Source organism: Furipterus horrens, unplaced genomic scaffold, assembly GCF_987537825.1.
Source record: "Furipterus horrens unplaced genomic scaffold, mFurHor1.1.pri manual_scaffold_1, whole genome shotgun sequence".
Lineage (NCBI taxonomy): Eukaryota > Metazoa > Chordata > Mammalia > Chiroptera > Furipteridae > Furipterus > Furipterus horrens.
Genome location: NW_028327171.1, coordinates 40,885,990 through 40,899,272, shown reverse-complemented (window position 1 = coordinate 40,899,272; position 13,283 = coordinate 40,885,990). Strand labels below are relative to the sequence as shown.

Here is a 13,283-nt window from a genome sequence, read left to right as displayed (position 1 = left end):
CACTTAGTTAGGCAATAACCCTTTTAGGACAGGTATTGCTATTTCACATATGGGGAAACTGAAGGTTAGAAAAGTGAAGTTATTCACCACCAGATACGGATTTTGAACTTATATTTAGGTGATTCCTTTTTTAAAAAAGATTTTATTTATTTTTGAGATAGGGGAAGGGAGGGAGACAGAGAGGGAGAGAAACGTCATTATGTGAGAGAAACAGTTACAGGTTGCCTCTCACATGTCCCCAGGTGGGGACCTGGCCCAACCTGGCCTGCAACCCAGGCATGTGCCCTGACTGGGAATTGAACCGGCGACCTTTAGGTTTGCAGGTTGGAGTTCAGTCTGTTAAGCCACACCAGCCAGGGTATGTTTAGGTGATTTCAAAGTGTATGCTACTATTTGGGCTTCAGTTATGGCCGGGTAGCACTCACTGGTGGTGAATAAGACTTAATGGGCTCTAAAATTACACTGAATTCAATTTTTGGCTGCCTCAATTAGTAGTTGTGTGGCCCTGAGAAGTTTAATTCATCTCACTGAATCTAATCTCCCCTCCCATTGTTAAACTGGGATAATGATATATACTTTGTCAGACTGTTGTATTAGACAAGATGATATATGAAAAACATGTAAGCAAAAAGATTTGTCTAGTAAGCACCCAAAAATGTTAAATATTCTATTAATAAAGATGTAAAGTATATCTATATTATCTTTTCAAGCTATTATAAATTATCCAGGACTGGTACCAGATAGCAATGGGAAAAAAAGGTCTGGATTCTTCTACCGAGAAAGGCAAATAAATAAGAAGCTTCATAAAGCTGTACCAACTTCAAGAACTGAAACTTGAAGGGAGCACTGGTAGTGCAATGCTCACTGACAAGTCTAGAATAGTAGTGAGTGGCTCAGATGCTGATACTTTTGCAGCTGCTTCTAGTTCCTCAGGCTCCTAATATTCCTATTTAAATGGCACAGCTATCTGTAGCTTAGGTGTGAGGAATCCCTTGCTATATGTAGCCCCCCCAACCCCATGTTTTTGGAGAAATATCTTCTTGTGTTAGGCTCTAGGACAAATATGCTATGAAAACAAAGGTAAATAAGATGCTGTCCCATTGGTTGTTGAAGGACTCAGTTTATTGGGGAAAGACAAAACACAAGAACAACTTTAACAAGGAAAACTGTTATAAGACAAAACAAACTTTGAAAAAGTCACAAGAAATCTCTAATTGCCTAAGGAGGTTAGGGAAGGCATCAGAGAGCTAAAATTTAAGTAAAATATTGTAGATCAGTAGGGATTTTGCAGAGAAGTGGTGGCTTGAACATGGGAGAGCTAGATGAGGAGGGTGTTTTAGATTGATAAGTGAGTATGTGTGCAAAGTTACAGACCATGAAAGAACGTAGCCTGTTACCAGCAATACAAGTTGTTCTTTATTACTGGAGTCTGAAGTGCACAGGAATAGGTAAGGAGTGTGACAGGCAGGCAGGGCCCACAAGGGTGGGCAGAATCCACATTAAGAAGCTTCAGTTTGAGGGGACTCCTACAGGCCTGAGAGGGTGACTCCTGCAGGCCTGAGAGGGTGCCCGGGAGTCTCCACTCCTCCCTCCCCTCTCTCCCCGCTTCCTCTCCCCCTCAAAATAAATAAATAAATAAATAAATAAATAAATAAAAAGCTTTATTTTACATAGTACAATCTAAGTAAAGGGAGTCTAAAAAGTATTTTGAGCAAAGAAATGGCATGAAACTTTTTCAGATTTCTTTAAAACTTTGCTTTTCAAATATAGGGTATAATCAAATAAATATTAAACTAAGGTGTAAAATATTGTCTCAATTACCTGAATTTTGAGAAAAATCCCTAAAGTTAGTAAGTCAGAGCATATAACGTTCAAAGTAAAAGGGCTTTTACACTATAGATAAATGTTAATAAAGAAGGTTGAATTATCCAAACTTAAGTGCATAATCTATTTACAAAGAAAAAGAACTTATTTGAAAATTAAAAATCACTAAAAAATATTTAATATACAGATTTTTTGTTTGAGGTCACAAAACTGTGTTAAAAATGATACACTTTACAAGTCAGGAGCATTCGATTGAGCTTTTGAGTTCAGAATGCCAGACTAAATGTCCATTTGCTGACAAATGATAACTATTCAGAACTCTTAGGAAATAAATTGGTTTTGCTTATCCTAAATTTTTATATATCTACTGATAAGTTATTTAATGGAGCAATCCTGAGGAGTCCTCATTATAAAACTAATCAGTGTGCTATACTAAAACACTTCAATATTATTGAAGAGTCTGAGTACATTTTTGGCCCTAAAACCAACAATCCCAGGTTGGAGATGGTGCTTTTTAAAAATGCTCCTATCCCTTTGTTTTCTAGCAGCTAATGGTCATGCTCAGCTGTGGCCAGCTGTAGCCTCTTTTCTATTATTCATTTCTATTCAGCATCGAAACTTAACTACCATTTTGTAACAGTCTATAAACAAAAGGCTAACAGACCAAATGATGATATGAATACCTCTCCTGTACAAGAAGAGCTTAGAAGCACAAAATATGTAACAGATACTTTGCTGATCAGAGATTCTTTTTCTGCTTCCTTGTTGTGATATTAAAATTACTATTAAAAATTACTGTTTGGGCAGGAGGCACTAAAAGTCTTTGGTTCTTAAAAAGCTTGAACCTGCATTTATTTCTTGGTAAGGGTTGGCTGTGCATTAGCAGTCTGAGTGGAGTAGATGTTTCTGCTCAGCAGGAGGAAAGAGGCCTTGAAGTACAAAATAAGAGCAGAATTGAACAGCAGAAAATTGTCTCAGACTCTCCACTGTCATTTGACTTTTATAGTGGAAGGTTTCTTAATATATTGGGCAATTTAAGTTTTGAACAGTACTCTTCAAATTTTGATGTCTACTCTTCAGTCCAAGAAGACAATGCCATTTTGACAATTTGTTTATTAATTCCTAAATTGAAAGCCTTTCTTCACTTAGAAGGGTATTCCCAGATTTCATCATTTAAGGAAAGGTCTGTCCAACTATGCTCCACAGTGAAAATTCAGGTTACCACCTGTGTTTGAAAATAAAATTTAATCAGGACACAGCCACTAAACTGTGTTTACATGTTGTCAATGATGCCTTCACACTATAACAGCAGAGCTGAGCAGGTGCTATAGAGACCATGCAGCCTGCAATGCCTAAAATGTTTACTATCTGGCCTGTTAACAAAAAAAGTTTGCTTATTTCTGATAAAGTATTAGAATGACCTGATATAAACGGGAGAATTTTCTAAATGCACAATTGCTAATAAGTTATTCCCAATCCTGCCTTTGCAACTACAGTCCTACACTTGCAATCTAAGTCCTTTGGGGGGAAAACAAACATTAATTTTAGCCAGTGAAGTTAAAACCCTGAAATAGGAAAGTTTCTCAGAAATCACTTAATTGGATATTTTTCACTGTTTATTGTCTGATATGAAATTATTTGTGGAGTACTTCTAAAGTTATTCCAAAAGGTTGTTATTTCTAAACTTCTTCATTTCATCAATTCTGTCTGCCTTCTCCATTTTTTCACATACTTGACAGCAATAAAAAATTTTCCCTAGGTCTCTTTACACCCAAAATTCCTTTCACCATAATTAAAGTGAGATAGTTTATCATCATCTTTGTAGTCATTGGATGCATTCTTTTGCTAATATTCATTTAAAAATGCTGCAACCAAAATCTAGTACAATATTCTAGAGTTAATATCAACAAGGCAGAGTACATAAAATTATCACCTGCATTATGTCTCTATAAATACAAGCCTAAACACTGCAGAGACTTTTGTTGACTTGCTTTAAAATATACATAAAGTGATTGAAGAGGGTAAAGGGGGTCAAATATATGATAACTGAAGGAGACTAGACTTAGGGTGGTGAACACACAATGTGATGTATATATGATAATAGAATATACAAGATCTGTCCAGAAAGTATCCAGTCATATAATATGAAAAAAAGAGACATCTGTTGAAGAAGATACAAGATACAGAAAACATTGTACATAAAACAGCGACGTCTCAGTCCCCTTCGAAGTAGGCACCCTGGGACCTCACCCTGGGACCTCACACAGTTCTCTCGATTGCTATCAGCTGCCCCGTCGTATTTTTCTGAATCTCATCAACATTTTGAAATCTCTTCCCTTTCAAAGGTGATTTTATTTTGGGGAAAAGCCAGAAGTTGCAAGGTGCCATATCTAGGCTGTAGGCTAAGTAACCTGAGTGATTTGATGTTTCACCAAAAATCTCTGCATGAGATATGATACATGAGCAGGCACGTTGTCCACGATGAAGCTGCCACTCACCAGTCGCCCATAGCTGTGGCCTTCTGAATCATCCAAATAATTTCCACGGAGGAATGTTAAAGCTTAACACAAAATTTGATGCAGATCTGTTGCTCTCCTCCCTCGGTCATTTTTAATGTGATGGCCACAACAGTACACATGCTCACTCAAGGGTGTCTACCATCCCCACTGACTAGTATAGTGAAATAGTCATTGTTCACACATGTGCATTCCAGTTTACCCTCCTTGGCTGCCAGATTACATTGATGCTGTGCAAACCATTCTCATTATAGTAACAATGCTTGGACTTTTTCTAGACACACATCGTATATACAATACATAAAACTGTACACTTAAAATTTACATAATCTTATTAATTAATATTACCCCAATAAATTTAATTAAAATATACATAAGAATATATTTCAGATATTTTAAATTCAGGTTTCAATTTCAGAAGTGCATTATGTTTAAAATACTTATTTATATTTAAATATTGATATTACATGTGCATCAGAAAATCATTAAAAATAAGAAAGCTATATTGAACTGTACACTTGCAAATATAGGGGACATCTATATTGACTTCATTGGCAGTTTAATCATCTCAAACAGCCACAGTTTGCTAAAATAAGTAGCCTGTATTTTCTATATGTCTATGCTCTATAAATAGAGAAGCTACATAAATGTTTGTTGAATGACTAAAGGTTTTACAAATACAACTGATTTAACTGATACATTTATAAATATGAATATTTAGATATATGTTGACGAAATATTTTCCACTCTCATTCTCAGAAAGGTCAACAAAAAAGCATTAACATGTGGTTGTGTGGCTAACTCAGTTGCATCTCTTTATTTGCTCATTAACTAGAAAATAAGATTTCCTTTTTAAAAAATTATCAAATGAATATTTAGTTTAGTATGATATAGAATAAGAGAACAAAACTTGCCTCTAAACTTGCTATAGAAATAACATGATTATACTCTGGATTAATAATTCTATGGTCTGATTCCTCTCCTTAAAAGTTACTTTAAATATTTCCAGAGTTAATTATTCCCTTTTAAAATGTTACCCAACCTCTTACATGTATTTTTATGATGATGCCTTAATATATTATTATTAAAATTACCTACATCCATGTTTGGCTTCCTGCTAGACTGCAAACTTTTCCAAGATAGGGTCTTGTTTGGGGTCACTATAGTCCTAGAACATAGAGAAGTAAGTAGAAACACTAAATTGTTGGAATTATCTCAGGGAAAATGTAACATGAGACTGAACAAAGAGAAGCAGAAATAGTGATAGCAAAAAAGAGGTGGATGAAGATGCCTTGTAAAAGATAATCAAAAGTACTGAAAGAATAATTGAATTTGAGGGATAAGAAGCATGATTTTAAATAAATTTCACTGCAGTGGATATTCATGGGAAGGAAGGGTCTGTCAGTACAATTTTCCTGGGCCCCAGTTACAGCCTCTAAAATTCTCTTCCTCTAAGAGTCACTGAGCTGTTGTTGGAGTGAGTCCAAAAGGACAGCTGTAATATACACTTGCTCTGGAAAGATGCATATTATCCATTTCTTTCCAAGTGCTGTCCTTCACTGACCTTTTACAAGCTGACCATGAGAAAACAGTTTTAACTCATCCTTTTTAGTGACTAAGAGAGACGTGAACAACTTCAGGGTGCAAAATCAAGTTTTCACGACGAGTATGTAGAAAATTCAAATTCCTTTAGTAGGGGATGCAATTCATTTTCACTATTAAATTCATAATGTGATGAAAGGTGCTATACAAATACATTTCAGTGATTTAATGAATTATTTAGGACAAAGGTCCCCTGATATCAAGTCCATGGAACGGCTTAGAAAGGGTTTATGCTAATAGACTTTTTAAAATAATGATAAACAATTAAAGTCTAGGTCAGTAATGTTCATACTAATGTAGACTTTTGGTTGTCAGTAAATGTGAACAAGGACTTTATTTAGGTAGGTTAAAAGAATCTAGTGTGAGTAGCAAAATTAAAAGCAGTAAATAAACCTAAGAGCCAATAATGAAGTGCAGTTTAATAAATAATTAATCTTAGATTATTAGATAATTATAAATTTTAATAAGAAAAAAACATACTTTCCTTGTAAAATGGTTACAAAGTAGTCTCTTTTATATAAAGAGAGAGAAAACCCTAAGGTATTTAAGTTTGGCAACTGTATCTACAGTTAAGGGCCAAGAGTATATATATTTCGCCAAGACAATGAAAATAGAAGCCTAATTATGCACCTGATTGCCTCCATGAAAATTTAACCAGTGAGATCAATGAAAATACCAGCTCAGCAAGGAAGACAGCCCACTATAAAGGAAATGGAAAATATGAAGAGGTTCTTGAAATGTTATTCCAATTTCCTCCTAAGGAAAAATTTTAGCTCCCATGGAACATAAAGAGAAAATGTCCTGAAAGATTAACCTTCTACAGGTAAAAGTTTATAAGCAAACTTATTACGAATGATAGCTAGATTGGGGCAGACACTCCTTTGTAATTCCCCTTTACAAATGAGACCCATGTCCCACATACTTCAGGAATAAAATCCACTTATTACCTGGAATCACACAAATGATGCCAACCACACATTGTTCCTTTCTTGATTGGTGGGTTCACTTAAGAAAAAAGTATGAAAGAGCTCTAATTTTCAGCTTAAAGTCAGGATCAAAACTAACTCTCCTCTCTTTTTCTTTCAAAAGCCTGGGGCTTCACCAAAAGTAACTTCACTCTTTCTTGCCCTAATGAAGCTAATACCATCCTGGACTTGGTTGATTTGTAAAATAGTTACTTCCTGGCTGCTGGTTATCTAAGGAGAAAGAAGAGACAAAAGAGTATATCATCCAGGGCCCAGCTAGATAAATTCATGAAGAGTTTAAGAATATCTAGATTAACATTTTAATCAAATGAAGAGCAATGTGTCTTCTAGCTTACTTGACCTGATTCTTTTACAGACCTGTAATAAACAATCTGAAGGCAAGACATTTTCATAAATCATCAGAAATGAGAACTTCTCTCCCCAAAGTTTATCAAGTGGCTTTCCTTCTTTGTTTCTTTCTGCTATAGTGTAATGCCTTCATAAGCCTTTCCATGTTTTTAAATATTTCAACTGTTTTCTTTCAAGTCTTCCTGCTACTATGGGTGAGGGTGGACGAACTTTTGGAAAATACTTGCTTTATATTTTCTCTCTTGATCAAAAATGAACAGCTACCTTATTTATGTCAGGGGATGAAGACAATTTAGTCATTATTGAGATATCTAGTCAAGTATTATTCATTCTGGTGATACCCCACCATTGTCCAGATGCATTAAAACTTGTCTGCACCCCACTGATAAATTTAATGGTCTTTTCTAACAATGGCAAAAGGATGAGTCTTGCATATCAACCCTATACTGCTATTATAAGCAAAGTAAAACTTAGGTCAGCTACAGGTTTCTCAGTAGAAACTATTACTTATATTTCTTTGCACAGAACAGGTAGTTTGTGTCCACAGGAAAAAAAAAAATCCAAAATGTCAAAATAGATTTTCAATTTAGTCCAGTTCAATCAAGATGAAGCTAGCAATTTTGACCGGGGCAACTAGCAGACACAATATATTCACTTGATTGCATCCAGATATATTTCATAGATCTCTTTGCTTTGGAGTACTATTTCATTTTTGACCAAGTCAACATTCCAGACTCATGCTATCTGCCAGAAGGCCAAATTAATTTGGGAAAATCAGAGTCCAATCATAAAGCTCCATCATGGTCTCTGGTCTCCAGTAGAGGTCCCTATTTCCTGAGGCCAAGTGTCATAAAACTGCGGCTACGGTGCCATTGCCTATCATTACATACTACCATGCACAAGCAGTGAACAAAGGTAGTCACATATCATTGCTGTAATTGGCTTGTTGCAAGGACATTTTCAAAATCAAATGACAAGGTCTTAGACTGTGCTGAAGTGATCATGGTGGTGATTCTGCCAATACTGACAGGCTAGGAAGGAAATGTAAATGGATTCTATCAATTTGCGCTTAAAAAAATTTTTTTTTAAAAAATATTTTCTAATTGGACTATTTATTTATTTGTTTTGTTTTTTTTTGTTTATTTTTAGAGAGAGGGGAAAGGAGAAAGAGAGGGAGAAAAACATCACTGTGTGGTTGCCTCTCACTCGCGCCCCCAACTGGGACCTGACGTGCAACCTAGTCATGTGCCCTGACTGGGAATCAAACCAGCGACACTTGGCTCACAGGCCAACATCCATCAATTTGCTTTGAAGCAGGAAGAGCTGCTAGTAAGTGAATCAAAAGCATTAGCTTAGGCTCAGTGGATAGAGTGTTGGCCTGCGAACCAAGTATTGCTGGTTCGATTCTCAGTCAGGGCACATGCCTAGATTGCATGCCAGGTCCCCAGTTGGGGGCGCGTGAGAGGCAACCACACATTAATGTTTCTCTCCCTCTCTTTCTCCTTTCCCCCCACTCTCTAAAAAACAAAAAACAAATAAAAGCATTAGCTTAAAAATATGGAGTATTTTTGGGGGGGGGAGTCCTGTGTTATTTTTTATTATACTCTAATGTTTATGCTACTACAGTTGTCCCAATTCTTCCCTATTTGCTCCCCTTCCACTCATCTGCCCCCTTCCAGCAGGAAATCCTAACACTGTTGTCTATGTCCATGGGTCATGCATATATGTTCTTTGGCTACTATATTCCCTATGCTGTATTTTATATCCCCACAATTATTCTGTAACAATCAATGTGCACTTCTTAATTCCTTTACTTTTTTTCACCCATTCCCTGACCCCCCTCCCATCTGGCAACCTACAAAACATTCTCTGTGTCTATGATTCTGTTTCTGTTCTATTTCTTTTATTTTGTGTTGTAGATTGTTGATACATATGTATTATTTATTGCCATTTTATTGTTCATATTTTTGATCTTCTTCTTTTTAAAGACCTTTAACATTTCATATAATACTGGTTTGGTGGTGATGAATCCCTTTAGCTTTTTCTTCTCTGGAAAGCTCTTTATCTGTCCTTCCATTCTAAATGACAGCTGTGCACAGTAATCTTGGTTGTAGGTCCTTGCTTCATCACTTTGAATATTTCTTGCCACTCCCTTCTGGCCTGCACAGTTTCTTTTGAGAAATCAGCTGATGATCTTGTGGGAGCTCTCCTGTATATAACTGCTTTTCTCTTGCTGCTTTTAATTCTTTTGGCCTTTAACCTTTTGCAGTTTAATTATTATGTGACTTGGTGTGGGCCTCTTTGGATTAATCTTGTTTAGGACTCCCTGTGCTTCCTGGACTTGAACATCTATTTTCTTCTTTCATCAGGTTACAGAAATTTTCTGTTAAGTTTTTCAAATATGTTTTCAATTTTTTGCTCTTCCTTTTCTCCTTCTGGGATCTCCGTGATGCAAATGTTGGTATGACTGAGGTTGTCCCAGAGGCTCCTTACCTAATCTCATTATTTTGGATTCTTTTTTCTTCTTGTTCTGATTGGTTGTTTTTTGCTTTCTTATGTTCCAAATCATTGATTTGATTTTTGGTTTTGTCCACTCTTATGTTGATCCCCTGTAAACTGTTCTTTATTTCAACTAGTGTATCCTTCATATCTCATTGGATCTTTTTTATGATGTTGAGGTTCTCAGTAAGTTCATTGAGCCTCTTTATAACCAGTGTTTTGAACTCTGCATATAGCAGATTGCTTGTCTCCATTTTGTTTAGTTCTTTTTTGGAGTTTTGTTCTGTTCTTTATTTTTTATTGTTTATTCTATTATAGTTGTCCCAATTTTCTCCCTTTTGCCACCCTCCACCCAGTCCACCCCTCTAGCCCACAGTCAATCCCTTCTTTATCGTCCATGTCCATGAGTCATTCATACAAGTTCCTTGACTAGTCTTTTCCTCTTCCTTCCAACATTTCCCCCCTTGCTCTTCCCCTCCTACAGCCATCAGTCTGTTTCATGTTTCCATGCCTCTGATTCTATTTTTCTTGTTAGTTTATTTTGTTCACTAAATTCCAGTTATAAGCAAGGTCACATGGTATTTGTCTTTTGCTGACTGGCTTATTTCACTTAGCATAATAGTCTCCAGTTCCAACCACAATGTCACAAAAGGTAGGACCTCCTTCTTTAATTCTCCAGTATAGTATTCCATTGTGTAAATGTACCACAGTTTTTAAATACACTCATCTACTGATGAGCACTTGGGCTGTTTCCAACACTTAGCTACTGTAAATAGTGCTCTATGAACACAGGGGAGCATAAGTTGTTTTGAACTAGTGATTCAGGATTCTTAGGGTTAGTCCCAGCAGTGGAATCGTTGGGTCATAAGGCAGTTCCATTTTTATTTATTTATTTATTTTTGAGGAAATTCCATACTGTTTCCACAGTAACTACACTAGTCTGCATTCCCACCAACAGTGCACTAGGGTTCTCTTCTCTCCACATCCTCACCACTACTTGTTTGTTGATTTATTAATGATAACCATTCTGACAGGTGTGAGGTGATATCTCATTGTGGTTTTAATTTGTATCTCTCTGATGGCAAGTGCTGTTGAGCATTTTATCACATGTTTATGGGCCCTCTGTATGTTCTTCTTGAACAAGTGCCTATTCAGGTCCTTTGCCCATTTTTTAATTTTATTTTTTTAAAGATTTTATTTATTTACTTTTAGAGAGCAAAAGACAGGGAAAGAGAGGGAGAGAAACATCAATGTGTGAGAGATGTATTGATTGTTTGCCTCTCACATACCACTGACTGGGGACCTGGCCCACAACCCATGCACGTGCCATGACTGGGAATCAAACTGGTGACCTTTTGGTTCTCAGACCAGTGCTCAATCCACTGAGCCACACCAGCCAGGGCATTTATCCAATTTAATTGGGTTGTTTATCTTCCTGCTTTTGAGTAGTGTGAGTTCTCTACATATTTTTAAGATTAAAACTTTGATGTATCATTGGCAAATATGTTCTCCCATACAGTCAGTTCCCTTTTCATTTCAATGATGGATTTTTAGCCATGCAGAAACTTTTTAATTTCATGTAGTCTCCCCTTTTTAATTTCTCTTGCCCTAGGAGAAAAATATTGCTATGTGGGATGTCTGAAATTTTACTGCCTGTGTTGTCCTCTAGGACTTTATGGTATCATGATTTATATTTAAGTCCTTTATCCATTTTGAGTTTATTCTGGTGTATGGTGTAAGTTGGTGGTCTAGTTATATTTTTTGCATGTACCAGTACAGTTCGCCCAACACCATTTACTGAAGAGGCTTTTTACTTCTTTGTACGTTTGTGCCCCCTCTGTCAAATATAAATTGACCATAGAGACATGGATTCATTTCTGGACTCTCTATTCTGCTCCATTGATCTGTGTGTCTATTCTTATGCCAGTACCAGACTGTCTTGATTATAGTGGTCTTGTAGTATAGTTTGATATTAGGTATTGTGATCCCTCCAACTTTGTTCTTCTTTCTCAGGATTGCTGAGGCTACTTGGGGTCTTTTTTGGTTCCATATAAATTTTTGGAAATTTGTTCTAGATCTGTAAAATATGCCATTGGTATTTTGATAGGACTTAAGTTGAATCTATGGCTTTGGGTCATCATCATCATCGGCAGCCGTCTGTCTCGAGAGACGATGGCGTAGCTTCTTGAGAGTCTATCTGCACCGCCGAGAATGGCTGTGCAGTCCGACTCAGGAGTGACAATCCCTGCTGCACTTGTTAGAGGTGAAGGCAGATGGCTGTTGTTGCTGCTGTTGACGCTGCTTCCGCCTCGATCTTTTCTGGACCACCTCCTCGTTGCGCGCAGCCTCTGTGCGTGACGTACCTTGCCTGACCGCGAGCCTCCAGGCTAGGCGGTCGTCTGCTTTAACTTCCCATGTGTTGAGATTGATGGAGCATTGTGTCATATCCTTTTTGCAGATGTCTTTGAATCGCAGTTTTGGGCGCCCTGTCATCCTCTGGCCTTCTGCTAGCTCGCCGTAGAGGAGGTCTTTGGGAATACGGCCTGCATCCATTCATGGCTTTGGGTAGTATGGACATTTTAATGATGTTAATTCTTCCAATCCATAAACATGATATATGCTTTCATTTATTATATTTGTATCTTCCTCAATTTCTTTCTTCAGTGTTCTATAGTTTACCATGTTGTGTTCTTTCATTTGGGCTATGCCTCCTTGTCTCCTCATTTTGGCAGTCTCCATGTGTTTTTTTATGTATTAAGTAGAGCTATTCTGTCTCCCTGTGTTGTAGAGTGGTCTAATGTAGTAGGTGTCCTTAGTGGCACAGCCTCCCCTATCACCCAGTCTGGGTACTTGAGGTGCTTGCCATGTCAATGGGAGGGATTTAGTCAGGTTGACCAGCTGCAAGGATTGGCTGCAACCACTGACTATCAACCCCCAACTACTGTGGAGGATCAGCTGTGCAAAGGCCCATTCCACAGAGCAGTACTTAACTCAGCAGGGCTCTAATGTCCGCTGAATCTACTTCTTGAGTATGTCACTTGTTGAGGAGGTTGAATGATGGTACTCCAACGTGGTCTGAAGCTGTCCACTGGGTATGAAGGCTCTGGAGCCTCCTAGGAGGTCCAGGCCAAGGTCAGCCACTGCCTGTGGTCTGTCTGGAGCCACCTGGCATAAGCTTTAGATCAACCTGAAGGTGCTTGCCACTTGTGCTGGGCTTTGAGGTACCCAGGGCAGGCCAAGGTTGGCTGCTTTTAGTGCTGTGCCTAGGGCCACTTTGTGAGAGGTAAGGGGCTCCCTGAGGCCAAACGCTACTTGTTCAAGTGAATTTAGAAAAATCTGATGCATGAGCCAAGACAAGCCATTCATATGAAAAACCCACTGGAAACAGCTCTGGTGGGCCCAAAAGTTGGGTGTGGCAGGATCTCAGGGAATCACCAGGGTGGGGAAAACAGTGTGAACCAGGTTGATGGAGTCTCAGATATGGTGCTTGCCAGCCAGCTCTGTTGGG

General features: G+C 37.7%; 1 protein-coding gene across 1 annotated transcript in view; it reads right to left on the bottom strand.

The window, feature by feature from the left end:
• PIK3CA (phosphatidylinositol-4,5-bisphosphate 3-kinase catalytic subunit alpha) overlaps positions 1–13,283 on the bottom strand; it is an 87,440-nt gene that overhangs the window by 35,172 nt on the left and 38,985 nt on the right. The window lies entirely within an intron of this gene.